We start from the raw sequence: 15,289 nt of genomic DNA, 5'->3' as shown, positions 1-15,289 counted from the left end.
CATTGGAACAGCGTAGGAGGCCAAGGACAGAGAGGTCAGATTGGGAATGGGACTGAGAATTAAAATGGCAAGCGACCAGCAGGTCAGGGTCACCCTTGCAGACTGAGTGGAGGTGTTCAGCAAAGCAATCACCCAATCTGCGTTTGGTCTCCCCAACGTAGAGGAGACCGCATCGTGAGCAGTGAATACGGTATACTAAATTAAAACACATACAAGTAAATTGCTGTTTCACCTGGAAGGAGTGATTGGGGCCCTGGACGGTGGGAAGGGAGGAGTTGAAAGGGCAGGTGTTGCACCTCTTGCACTTGCACGGGAAGGTCCCTTGGGTAGGAGAGCTGGTGTTGGGGGTGATTAAAGAGTGGACCAGGGTGTCGTGGAGGGAATGGTGCCTTCAGAATGCTGAAAGAGGAGGGAAGGGGAAGGTGTGTTTGGTGGTGGCATCACACTGGAGGTGGCAGAAATGACAGAGGATGATCCGTTGAATGTGGAAGTTGGTGGGGTGGAAGGTGAGGACAAGGGGGATCCTAGTATGGTTATGCGAGGGAGGGGAAAGTGTGAGGGCAGAAGCATGGGAAATGGGATGGACACGGTCGAGGGCCCTGTCGACCACAGTGGAGGGGAATCCTCGGTTGAGGAAAAAGGAAGACAGATCAGAAGCACTGGTGTGGAAGATGGCATCATCGGAACAGATGCAACGGAGATGGGGAAACTGGAAAAATGGAATAGTCTTTACAGGAAGTGGGGTGAGAGGAAGTGCAGTCGGTAGGCTTATAAGCCCCTTGTCCTCACCTTCCATTGCACCAACCTCCACATTCAACAGTTGCCATTTACAGCCGCTCTAGACCCATCTTTTGTTTCTTTACTTGTCCCATTACCACCCTCCTTTGCCTTGCACCATCATCCCTTTTGTCATTTAACCACTCCTGCCCTTCACAGACCTCCCCTTTTGTTCTTTCCTCTCCTTCTTCCCCTTCCCCTTTCCCTGGCTCTGTAGTTGTTTGAAAACTGTTAAATCTTTACTTCTTCCAGTTCTGACGAAAGGTCATCGACCTGAAACGTTAACTGTTTCTCTCTCCACAGATGCTGCCTGACCTGCTGAGTATTTCCATCATTTCTGTTTTTATGCAATATTTTCTTTATAATCACAAATCATTTCAGTTAATCCAACGTGTTTATGAAGATGAATTTTTAGATTGCGATTCTTTGCTTCCCAGGACTCTAAACGGAACCGAACTAAATTGAACATTAACCCTAAATAGGCCCTTTTTGTGCTGAGCTTTGTATCAATATGCTTTTGTGCGGGTTTAGTTATTTGGAGCAACCACGGTTTTATATGGGAAGTAAATCTCACCTTATTAATCACGCGATTCTCTTTTCATTGTGACTTTTAATAATTTATGGCAAGGATAGTTGTATTATATATGAAAAAAATAAAAGCCTTTGCCTTCACATGCAGCTTTAAGATGTTTCCTTTCTTGTCGGATTGTACTTTGTTTGTCTGGTGTAATAAGCAGAGAAGCGTCTGGACTGTTTTATTTCCCGAACTATAATTTTGTCTAAAATACCAGTTTCGACCGTCACTTGTTATTCTCTCAGTGTAACTCTATAAAGTTTACTCAGCAATCTCATTTTATAAATAACCCCTTGTCTTTCCCCGCACAGGAGAAATATATTTTATCTGTCAGGTCTTTACTGTAGACAAAATAAACTCTTCTGCAGCTTTCGTCTTTTGTTTTTTGTCCATTGCATCTTTATGTATTAGCTCACCGATGACCAACAAAGCGTCTACTATTTTTATTTTAAGCTCCAGTATTGAGTTTAATACCACGATTATACGCAATAGAAGTGTTGTCTTTTTATCATTTCAAAAGAATAGGACTACTGATAAGTGTAAATTCGAATACGCTTTAATTGGTTATTTACCAGTATATTTTAGTATAGTTTATACTATAATATTAACTTATGCTAATTCGATATGGCATTTGCAGACCCCACGTATGTTCTTCCTTTTTTATTTATCTGACGCCAGGTCATTAAAAGAGCATCTGGTGATTTTTTAATTTTCTGACTTTGGTGTTCGTTTTCACCGTTCTTCTTCCTCCCCGGGTCACCTGCGATTACTTTACCTTTCTAACCCTGCTCTGCCCCATTAACGATCATTTGTACCAGCAGTTCTTCATTAGGTTTTACAAAGGCTCGGAGATTATGAAAAGAACACACGAAACGGGATTTAAAAAAACGCTCACCAAGCTTCAAAAAAAAATTCAGGGAACATCACCAAGTCACCAGGTAGGCGCCTCTGTACTCTGATAGATTTTTTTTACAGCATTGAAGTAGTTTATCGCTGGGAAGTAATGCAAAAATATTAATACCGTGTGAAGGGAAACAATCAGCAATCAATAAACACATGATGAAGTTAGGTGTAGAATTATAAAGGCCTGGGGATGATTTCAGGCTATCTTGGTATTTTTTTTGGTAATGTGTACCGTTAATGCTTTGGGTAAATTTGTTTTCTTTTTGCTCCATTTTTCGTGCCTGTTACTGTGGATTTGGACAATCAATGCATTCTGTGGCATTAGCTTTGTTTGGTCAGAAAGACATAATTACTACACCTTTATCCAAATATGATATGCATTTTATTACTGGGAAATTCTAAGGCTAATGTATCATATAACACAACCATCTGTACAGAAATAGCTGAGAATGTGCAATTCATCTACTGCTTCACTCATCAAACTCTTATTTCCATATTCAGCTACTCATGGCATCTTATCTGTTTTTCCTCTTTCATTTATCATTTTGAGGAGATAGAATAACAGATGGCTAGGAATGTGTTATATTAGTGTTACATAAGGGCGATGTACACATGGTATTATAACAGTACATTGGTTGATAGTAAATATTTTTTGACATATTTATCTCAGTTTATGGAGGTACAGTTTATGGAGATTCCATAGTGAATTACAATGGAAGAGTGAAACCCCTAATATTTGTGGGTTTCAAACCTGTTTTCCAAGTCACAGTAGGAAATATAACTCAGATCAATGCCAATGCTGAGGTGGAGATCCAGTCAATATAAAGATCCAATACATAATATTAGTTTACATATTTTGTAAAATTGAGTACAGAATGTGACACACACCATACCAGTCTGGGAGAGGTCAGCATACACTTCCTATAATGCCAAAGATTTCCACAAGAAGTTTCAATCAGTTATTAGTTAACATGATATAAGTAGAGGACACACTTGATATGATATGTGTTCCACAAGACGTCTGACCCAATAACTCACACGCAACTAGGTCATGGATTAGTTTTGGTCTGAAGCAGATTCATGCTCCATGAATCTTCAAAATGTTTTTTGTTTATATCATACATTAAAATTAATCTGCCAAAGAATTAAGTAAAGTTCACTAGATAAACAGGTAATAAAGACAGCTTTAGTGGTGCACTATATCTCTTTGTGGTTTGGTTCTGGTGGAGCCAAAGGTAGTGTGACTGCTAATTACTGTTGTTATGGTTTGTGGGTTTCAAGTATTTATTGTTTGTGCATTCTTTGAAACAAAATTTCAAAGGACATATAGTTAATATTTAATAGTTGAATGTTTGGCTGTTTTCTAATTTGTATTTGAAGATTGTTCATTGCTGCTGGCATTGTAATTTGTAATCTCTGCTGTATTATTATTTGTATTTTTTAAAACAAAAAAACAGTTTAAAAATAGCTCCAGTAATCAGAATTTATTTATTGGAAGTTATACCCAGAGGCCACCAAAAGTGACTTCTATATTAATTGTCAGCGAAAAATCCTGAACCATTCTTTCAACACTCAACATTCAGTATATGTTGTCGACAGACCAGCAGCCAAACGTGAAGTTTGTTGAATTAAGCCATATTAACACAAATGGATGAATTTATCAGGGAAAGAAAAGGGTTGGGATTAAAAATTCTTAGAGGACAACCACAATTCAATTGGAATACTTTCCAGTGATTTACCAGCTGGCAGCTCAGCCTGTTGCAGCTCTCTGTAAATTGGAATATATCAACAACTTATTAATGTCCTTACATTTTATTCTCATGAGAAGCCACCTGTTTGTTGATAAAATCAACCATAAAGAAGCTTATATTTTCTAGAACAGGTCCAATTGAAGTCTAAAGGCACAGGTTACATCAGATATTTCATAGAATCATAGAATGGTTACAGCACAGAAGGTGGCCATTCGGCTCATCGAGCCCATGTTGGCTCTTTGTAAGAGCAATCCAGTTAGTCCGATTCCCCCGTAGCCCTTTGATTTCAGTTAAAATGTATTGATACTGATTTTAAAAATAAACTACTTTATTTTTATTCAAAGAAGAATAGTTATTGACAGAAGATTGATAGTGATTTTAAAATAAAAGGTGCAAAAATTATTTTTTGTATGATTTGCTGTCATTCTTTTAAATACACCCAAGATTTAACTCTTGTTCTAAGCAGGATATCAAAGATAGGATTTTAAAATGAAAATTAGAGTGATTTTCTGTCAGATTCCTCACAGAAAGAAGCTGTTACTATGATTGAACCATATCCATATAAATCTGATGAAGCAGAAAGTGATGTGGAAGATTGGACTGTGAACACAGAATTACATGACTCAACCACAAAGTTAACAAGACTCCAGCAAGATTTCTATTCTTCATGGTGTAGTGCCAGCAAAAGCAGTTAATGCCTCGAATAATGCATTCAAAAAGAAATTAGATAAATATCTGACCTGGAATTAGATTAATTCTTATAGAGGTAAATTTAGACATAAATGATCAAATACTCAATAGAACAAGATGGTTCCAGTACTGCTGGGGATTATGGAGTTTTCATCAGTGGAAAGCAAGCTGCCAGGTTTGAATGATAGATACATAAGTGTACATAAGATATTGTATACTTTTTCTCATTTACCTTTAGGATTTGGAGAAATTACATAGAACATTCCCTTAGGTGATTAATTAAGTAGGGCAGAACAGACTGTACGTTGTCTGTGGAAAGAAAAGGCTTGATGAGCTGAATGGCCTTTTCTCAGTTCATGCGTTGTTATGTTCTTAAGTGTAAAAAATAGTGAAAACTAGGAAATAATATGGAAAATAGACTCTCAAATATCATACTACTACTACTGATCCCCTAATCCACCAATGGGAGCATTGTGGTGCATGTGCGACATTTCCAGGCTACTCTGTCTTACGCGTATTACCATACAGTATGAAAGGCTAAATTGAGCTTTTTTAAGTCCTGCATGACTGCATGGGTCCAAGTGGTCTTGGTCACTTCATGGTCAATGCCAATCTGGAGAGAACCTTGATTGGGATGCCTGCCGGGCTCTCTTCACATCAAAGTTCTCATGTGACTGGGTGATATGCCCGAATAGTCGGAGACAGCAACTTGTGCTGTGTGACTTCTGATCTCCATGTTTCTGACATAGTTGTACCAGCAGACACCAAGTATTCGTTGGGGACACCATTGGTCAAAGGCATCCAGTCTTGATTGGTCACAAACTGTAGGATCTCATGTGTCTTCTCCATATGTTAGAACTGAGATAATAAGACATTTGTAAAATCTGGGCTTGGTTGCTAGTTGGATTCTTGACTTCCAAACATTCTTATCAAGAGATCACATAACACCTCTGGCAATATCTATTTGCCAACGTATCTCTCCTTCAGAGGCACCTGAGTTGTGTGTTGAGCTCCTAAGTTAGTTGAGATTATCAACCATCTCTACAGAAAGTTAACATGCAGGTACAGCAAGCAATTATGAAGGCAAATGGTATGTTAGCCTTTATTGCAAGGGGGTTGGAGTATCAGAGTAAGGAGGTCTTGCTGCAATTATGTAGGGCTCTGGTGAGACCACACCCAGAGTACTGTGTACAGTTTTGGTCTCCTTACCTAAGGAAGGATATACTTGCCTTAGAGGGGTTGCAACAAAGGTTCACTAGATTGATTCCTGGGATGAGAGGGTTGGCCTATGAGGAGAGATTGAGTAGTATGGGCCTATATTCTCTGGAGTTTAGAAGAATGAGAGGTGATATTGAAACGTATAAAATTCTTAGAGGCTGCTTCCCCTGGCTGGAGATTCCAGAACCAGGGGTCATAGTCTCATGATGAGGTCGGCCATTTAGGACTGAGATGAGGAAAAATTTCTTCACTCAGAGGGTTATGAATCCTTGGAATTCTCTACCCAGAGGGCTGTGGCTACTCAGTCGTTGAGTATATTCAAGATTGAGATCGATAGATTTTTGAACACTAGAGGAATCAAGGGATATGGGGATAGGGTGGGAAAGTGGAGTTGAGGTAGAAGATCAGTCATGATCTATTGAATGGCGGAGCAGGCTCAGGAGTTGTATGGCCTACTCCTGCTCCTATTTCTTATGTTTCTTATGTTCTTATGGGTTTCACCTACATCAATTTCAAGGAAGCATTTGACTTGGTGGACAGGAAGTCAATCTGGTTACTTCTAAAGTGGTTGGGAGCTTCGGACAAATGGTCCGACTCATTTGACTTCTATAAAAGTGTATGTCCAGCTGCATGCGCATAGACAAGTGCCGCCTTCAAGACTGGATCTGGAATTTGACAAGGATGCATCAACGGCCCTGATCTGTTTCTGTTACCCATGGACTGGATCTTGGACTACACTGTTGATCAAAGCACGAATGGTGCTGAACTGGGTTTGAAAGTATTCATCGACTTCTTGTGGTAATGCTAGAGATAGTAAAGAGTAGAGTGAGCACTGAGCATCCTCATCGATGAGGCTGAACCACTGGACCTTGACCTCAAATAGCAGAAAATCAAAGAACTTTAGAGTCACAAATCCTCCAGATAGCATAGTGGAAACAAAAACCATGGAATCATTTAAGAACCAATTGGATGCTTCAAGGAGGGGATGTTAGGGTCTTTCTGATGAATGGGCTGATAGGAACTGAATGGCCTGTCTCACCCATAATTATTCATTTATCGTCCATTTGGAAAAGAAAAGCAGGCAAGGTGTAAAATGAGCTGCTGATTCGCTATCACTCATTTTTTGCCTGGCAATAAAAGTTAAAATTACCCCAAGAGTTACATAAAATATTTTTGTTCCATATATACATAATTATATTCATTGATAGATGGTGAAATTAATTATTAAACATTAGGCACTGTGTAATCATTAGTGCTTCACATTTTTTTGTAATATCCCTACACAAGCATTTTCTTCAACAGTTTCCAGAGAACAGCAATTTTTACATTTGCACCTTGAAATGAGGAAAAAGATAATGGCCTGGAGTTTCTGCTTTGGGCGCAATCGGCAATGGGGCATAATTTGCGCCCAAAAATTGCTCTGGCGCATTTTATGCTGAGTTACAAGAAGTTTCTGCTAAAATGCATTAACATAATCACAAACGTAAAATCTGCCATGAATCAGCGCAATTTGGCAGCTTAACATAGCATAATCGTTTATTTATTTTTGCAATGAAAAATATTCGTTGATGTATTTAAGAGTGGTAACCTGGTGCAGTTTTATTAATACAGCTGAAAATGGGTTTATCACTAAAAATTAGCATTTTTAATAAAGGTCTCTAGTCCTCTGCCTGTGAGTAACCTGATTTAAAATCACTGAGAATGACTCAAAAAACTATACTGAAGCATTTACTACTTTCACTGATGTACAGTAGTCAGTTTCTTAAAAAATTATTTTACTAATACTTAAAAACATTTAAACTATGCCCACTAGTGCCTTTGTGCCTAAGAAAATTAGCTTAATTTTAAAATCCTCCTTGCATGCCGCAGGCCTGTGCAATCGGCGGAAATTCACCTTTCTTGTTGTTTCAAGCGGGAGGGGGGGGGGGGGGGCGTGTGTGGATAGTTTTGTGGGCGGAGCTAGTTTCATTGCGATTTTGTTTTAGCCAGCTCAAAAGATCGCAGAAACTTGAATTACGCTGGGCGCAAATTACACCCGTTATAATTCGAAATTCCTTGATATTTGGCTCTGATTTGGCTGGATTGCGCTTAAAAGCCAACACAATCTAGCGGAAACTCTCAGCCAACATATATTAAAAAATCAGTGTGTGGTAATCTACATTGAATCGTTAGAGAACTACATGGTTATTATATATCAATGCATACAATATACAATTAATTACTTTATTAGGATGTTAAATGAAAATCTGTTTCTGTGCAGTAACAAAATGTTAAAAAGAATAAAGGCTTGCCATCTGTTTACTGTGCAATTTTTAATATTTTTAACAAACCATTACTTTTCACAATTCACTGTGTTGTGTTTCCCACTCCTTTAATAGTTTTTTTTCCATTCCTACATTTTTGATTCCTATGGTTCATAGTGAAATGTTTGAATTGTACACAAAACTTCTTTATCTGAGAAATCTGATATAAAAAAAGCACTCTCATCTTCCATTGTTCAACTATACTCGCAGTCCTAGTAGATTCTAAAATCTTGCTTATGATCTCCTGGGTCAACATCAAACCAAGGTTTGTTGGGAAAGGTCCATCTCAAAGATGCAAAGAAATTACTCAATCTCGTCAGTTTCACTATTCATTTTGTTTTCACATTCCAACTTAATTCTTGGAATCAATAATCTAATAAATACTGTAAATCAATCAGCTACATTAATGATGCAGTTCAAATGTTTTTAACCAGATATCCGTGAAAGAAGAATCAGTTGATCTCCACAATCCCAGAATAGATCATTTTGTTGTCAGCAATATGGCCATAAAAATTCCTACTTGTAACATTAGTGTACGAATGTTCACCATTTTAACAGACATTAATCCATTTACTTTAAATGCCGAATGCCTCCATTAAAGTCATGAACATGTTTAATATTCATACAGTATTTTCTAGGTTCTATTTTGGATTTGTTTTTGAGATGCATTATTTAATACTGTCAGTGACATGCCCAACATGCAATTAATAGGGTTCATTGGTATCTTTGCCCCTGAAATACATTTATTTATAACAAAGAGAGGCTATACTAGATGTATCCAATATGCCAACTATTTTGTCAAAGGCCAAATCTGGAATAACTGACACAGAAGTTGGGAAAGGACGTTGTAAAGAAATAGAGCTGCAGAGGTAAAAACAATTAAGTGAAGATGATAGAAGATCATAAAATGCTTCAAAAGTAAGGATCCACTTATACTTAGCACAACATCTATTAAATAATGGTAACAGTCAAGAGTAGATGGACATAACAATAACAACCGTGGACTCAAAACCATAAGACAATAATTATCTTAAAGATACAATTTAGAATGTAGAGGATTGTGAGGCTTGTCAGCATTAAAGTTTTGTGCACACCAACAGGCTTACAAGGGAGGATTACAGTAATAATACATAACCCATGGAACTGATGTTCCAAAATGAGGAGAGCAGATTAGATAAGTGACCTACAAGAGGGTACATTGAATGAGGTCTTTAAAAGTAATATGTTTGATAAGCTAAATTACTTTTCTTTTTAGCTCAATGTTTTCTAATGTTTTACAGGTCTTAACAACTAATGCTGTGATATTTTATTTCTTATTTTTGCAGAAATAAGACAGCAGTATCAGTTGCTGACCAGAACTTTGAGGATATGTTAATTTCTTCATTCAGAAGATTGTACAGTTTAGCAATATTTTTCCTGCCATATAATGAACTTTGAGGATAATTACATAATTGGACTGCAGAAACTTTTTTACATTGTTCTATCTTGCATTAATCACATATTTAAGATAATTTCTGCTATCCTTTACAGCTCTATAATTTTAGAATGTAAAGTAATGCTTTTTTAGATGTTGGAACAGTCTCCAAAACTGCATGTTTACATTTTTGTAATGCTTCGCTAAAGAAAACTATGAAACATGGACTTTAGTCATCATTTGTGTGACCAAACTACTACAAGTCATGTTCATTTGCATAGGGTAAGTGGCATATTTCTATTTGGTAGAGCACTAAGTTCAAATATCTCATTAGATGGTGTAACTTGCCACTAACAGCATTAGATCAAAATATTCAGCATTATAAGATCAATTTCATAATTGTTTATGAGTGCAAATATCTTTTCGTATTCAGTGCAACTTGTACCCCGGAAAGAAAAAGAATTGTGACATAAACTTGCTAGATTAACTTTAGGTCATTGGTCAACTGAGTCAAAGGCTGCAGGGAGAACGAGGAGAGAAACTGCATCATCGTCACAGTTACAGAGGATGTCATTTGTGACTTTGATTATGGCCGTTTCAGTGCTGTGGCAGAGGTGGAAACCTGATTCGAGATATTCAAAAATGGACTTGTGGGAAAGATGGGTACAAATTTGGTGGCAACAACACGCTCAAGGACTTTGGAAAGGAAAGGGGTTGGAGTTGTGGCAGTAGTTTTCTAGAACAAATGGCAGTTTTGAAAAACAGAGGGACAGTACCTGAGGAGAGGGAACCAGAGTTGAAAATATTTAACTTTCTTTCTCGTTGATTAACCTTGTTTTTCTTCTTTCTAATTGGTAATTTTTTTTACTTTCGTTTTCGACAAATCATATTGTGCAAAACCGTGCTCCCAAATTTTAAATTTTTCCCAATCAAATTCCACCAGAAAAATTCTGCACAATAACACTATAGCAAAAAAGGTTCAACTACAGTTCCTCATGTACTCCTCAATACCCTTAAAATACATTTCAAATGGGTAAAATGTCCCTTATTACAGGTTCATTGGAAAAAGTCAGGCAAGACTCATTCCAATCCTCTCAGATATTAGGATGCCAGCTTCCCCAACTCCTGCTGGTGTCTGGTCCCTGGTCTCCCAATGTCTTTCAATGTGAGAGCCAGGTATCAGCTCTTTCATCACCTGTAAAGCTTAAACGTGATCCTTTCATTAGTAGTTTTTAACAAAAAGATAAATCAAATGATTTTTTGATACTCACAATAAAAGATGTAGTGATGCCATTGCACAATGACATTATTGCAAAATTGTTTCAAATGTGCTACGTTTTTCTTGCAAGACATTCTTGCATGATGTCAGAATCACTTTGCACAGAGAAATGATTACAAAACTAGATTAACTAAAACATTGCATTTATTCAATCACTTCATACTATTTTTCTCAACTGTCTGATCTAACATGTGTGTCAACTAATTCCTCATTTTTCCATGGTGTTGCTACGAATATATGTAGCTTATGAAAAATTGAAACAAGTGGGTAAGCCTAACAGTGAATTGGATTTACAAACATCTAGCCCATATCATACATCATATATAACAAGTAGAATCACTTGGTAGTCTGCATCCAATCAAATTAGGTGCAATATAAGGAAAAAAAATTAAATCCTAATTTTAATAAGGAACATTTTGATGATCATAATTTGTGGTCACGAATGTGCTCACATGTACTGAGTTTTGTATTTTTTCCCCTTCAGATATTCATTTAAACTTCTTAATCTATATATGTCGACAGGTGCTTTGAATAACTAAGAAAAGGTATTAACTGTCAGCCTCCCAGCTGACATATGATCATCCTGTTTTGTTTTGTTCCTACTCCCCTCACAATTCTGTACAAAATCTCCCACATCAGATGAAATCTAAGGGAGACAGTTGACTAATATTTCCATCTCCTGTACATTATCCAAATCATTTGAAGCAGAAAACTGCTCTGAATGTACCAGAAGCCTGCAGAAACCCAATCTCCCACTCTATACAATATTGTCGTCAACCTCAAGCAGCATGTTGAAGATATAATTGAATTACTAAAATAGCCATCTGCCTAATCATGCTTTTAATCACAGATAGGCTGCACTCTAGGATTATAGAACTTAAAATGACTTAACTTAGATTAGATTTTTTTTATTACTGGTTAAAGTCTGTTCTAGAGAAAAGTTGCAAATTGAACCCAATCCTTCTTTAAAAGTTCAGCTCACGGCAAATACTAAAGTAGAAACCTCTTAATGGGACTAGCTTTATAACAAGTACAATGTTCCCTTTATCCATCTAATAAACATTGTACAATATATTAAGTATTCATTGGTGCAATCATCCTATTAAGAATTTTGACTGTTATACAACTTGTCATACAAGTCAGTTTCATAATCATTTCACAAGGTATTTGAAAATGTTAATGTTACATTCCCTACTTATTTGAATGAAAATAAGAACAAAAATTGTGTGACATTAAATGACATAAACCAGGAAGGTCCCAGGTTCAATATTTTAAAAATTATTATTCATTCTTGGGATGTGGGTATCACTGCCAAGGTTGACATTTATTGCCCATCCCTAGCTGCCCTGAGAAACCGATGGTAGCTGATTGGCTTTCTAGGCCACTTCAGAGGATGGTTAAAAGTCAACCATGTTGGTGTGGGTCAGGAGTCACATATAGTACAGACCGGGTGAGGACGTCAGGTTTCCTTCCCTAAAGGACAAAAGTGAACCAGTTGGGTTTTTATGACAATCCGACAGATTCGTGGTTACTTTTACGGAAACAATAACTTGCATTTATATAGCGCCTTTAACGTAGTAAAATGTCCCAAGGCGCTTCACAGGAGCGTTATCAAACAAAATTTGACACCTAGCTACATAAGGAGATATTAAGGCAGGTGACCCAAAGCTTGGTCAGAGGTAGGTTTTGAGGAGCATCTTAGAGGAGTGAGAGGTCGAGAGATTTGGGGGGAGGGAATTCCTAAGCTTAGGGCCTAGGCAGCTGAAGGCATGGCCGCCAATGGTGGAGCAATTGTCCAGTTTTTTTATTTCTAGCTTTTTTAAACTGAATTCAAATTCTCAAATTGCCACGGTGGGATTTGAAATCACTTTCTCTGCATTATTAGTCCAGGCCTTCGGATAACTAGTCCATAACTACTACACTACCGTATCCGTACTGAGTACTACACCAGTGGATCTTAGCCAGTGCAATGATAAGTAATTACAATTGGCTTCCATGTCCCTGGCTAGTATGGAGAAAATTAGCAAGGGTTCTCACTCCTGATTACTGTCCAGTAATCCCTACAGGATTGTGTAGCATTATGAATTTCCAATGAAGTCAAGACTGGGCTCAGCAGTGATGGCTCTGGTCTGCTGACAATCACAGTATAGGTTCACACATAAGAGTAACTCCTTGGCCATGGTACCACAGAGCTGCTGTATCTGGGTGAAGTCTGAGAGAGAGGCAGGGCCAGTAGTTCACTGCAGTCCCTCTGCTGGATAGTTTCGTGGTCAGGAGTTTCCAATTATGGGTTTATATTTGGGTGCTAGCACTCAGCTAAGGAGTCAATCTGAAGCCAGCAGAGAGACTGTGCTAGGTAGAGACTTCGTGGTAACTTTTTGCTACCTAAGTGAGCACTCGTGTTTCTAGCATCAATTTTCTGTTAAAAGTCAACACGAGAAGTCTTTGTTATTCTGAGAATGAGATAGATAAAACTTGGAAAATGCTGTAAATATACTGTTTGTAAATGAATAATGTTCATTTGTGTTTAATGGTGAATAAATTGTTCCTTTCAAGAGAGGACAGGACAAAATAGACACAGAACAGCAACAGTACCACAGAGCAGGCAGCAGCTTTACTATATCTTATTTACTCGCATTCCAGGTAAGTACTTTCCAAGTTAGTTGAGAATTAATTTTATTTAGATTGACTAAGAATCAATTGTCAGAATTTGTGATCCATTTCAAATGTTTGCAGATAATTCACTTGAGTGTTTCTTTCAAGCCAGATCTGAATTAGGTATTTATTTTAAATAGATCAAAATCTGAAAACATGAGTTGCAGTTAATAGAAATGAACCAGAAAAGTAAGTATTTTTCTGATGGCTTAGTGATGTAAAACTGAATATACAGATCAAGGAGGTTTCCATTCTTTATTTAGGGCAACTAGTCTGATGACTGTCCAAACAAAATTAGCAAAAAAAGTTCTTAGGGTGTGAAGAATTAGTTTTGGTGTAAAAAGTAAGGTGCAATTTCTGTTATACCCTATACCATTATTCTTGCTATTCATTTTCTAATCCTTTTGAAGAATGTAGAGGATAAAAGTTAACTTAACATTTGGAAATACTACATTTTTCTCAGTACTAACATGCTGTTTTATTACTTACAGGATATTCAAAAACATGAGACTTTTGTTAACTCAAACAATGCATCCAAATTATTGCTAGGTACTAGATATGTCTTAACATTGATGAAAGTGAGGGTACAACAACTTAGTACCAAACGCATACCAGCACAGATAGCTTCACAGGCTTTTTTGTTGAAAATGTTTTGTATATAATCAGAAATAATGCAGACAGTCTTGCACTCAATTCTGTAGTGATAACTCATGAGCAATATCAGACTTTCAGTGAAAATACAAGCAGTATCCTTTATACCACACACGTGGTAAGTAAGCCATGTAATTAACATGGAATAGCAGACGAGAGAGGGGTTGTGTAGTACAATATAATGGCACAAAATGTAATAAACTTCTAATGTATTGTTAGGGGTTACAGTACAGAATTATCTACTGCTTGAAAAGGGGGATGATTGTGGATCACAATTTCAGCGAGCTGTCCTTTACCTAACAAGAAGTCATTGGTTATCGTAATAATCCATGGTTATCAGGAAAATCACCACAGACACAAAATATTAAATTTAGAGGTAGATCTCAACCTGCTGGTACAGCATAATTCATGAGCATGTCACAATGAGTATTTTCAGTTTCCTGAGTCAACACACTAATAGAATGTCCTCATGATATATTCTCCTTACAGATTCAAGCTCCCTCAAGTGGCAGAAATTGGACTTAGAGCGTGGAGGACTACGCAGCTATAGGTCAATTAGTATAAGTTCAGTTGTCCATAAACTTCAAAAGTCTATTTGAAGATTGAAATTATTAAACACTTAGCAAAAAATAAATTATCTGTGCCAGTATCAGGTTGTTCTTGATCAACCTTATAGAATATTTTGAAGGCATAACCAAGGAGCTAAAGGAATAAAGTGCATGTAGTTTAAATAGATTTTTAAAAAAGCATTTGATAAGGTACCAAACAAGATATTTATGACAAAGATGGAACGGAATTAAGGGTAATGCGGCTCCAACAAAATAAAGCATTTTAGCTTGGCTCTTTAATTCTGCATAGTACTTCAAATTTTGCTCAGAAATCATATCCCAGCCCAACTCGATACATTGTTGTAACAATTCGTCAAATTGTTTAATGATATTTGGGGGAGGAGCTAAAACACTCCAAATATGATCTATGTGATTTTTTAAAAATTTAATCGGCAGTAATTTAAATTCTGCTTGGTCCCAGTCACCATTTCAAAAGGTATTTATCAGCTTAACTTTTTCAAATGAG

This window comes from Heptranchias perlo, chromosome 11 (genome assembly GCF_035084215.1).
Source record: "Heptranchias perlo isolate sHepPer1 chromosome 11, sHepPer1.hap1, whole genome shotgun sequence".
NCBI classification, from domain to species: Eukaryota; Metazoa; Chordata; class Chondrichthyes; order Hexanchiformes; family Hexanchidae; genus Heptranchias; species Heptranchias perlo.
Note: the sequence above shows the minus strand (reverse complement) of the source record.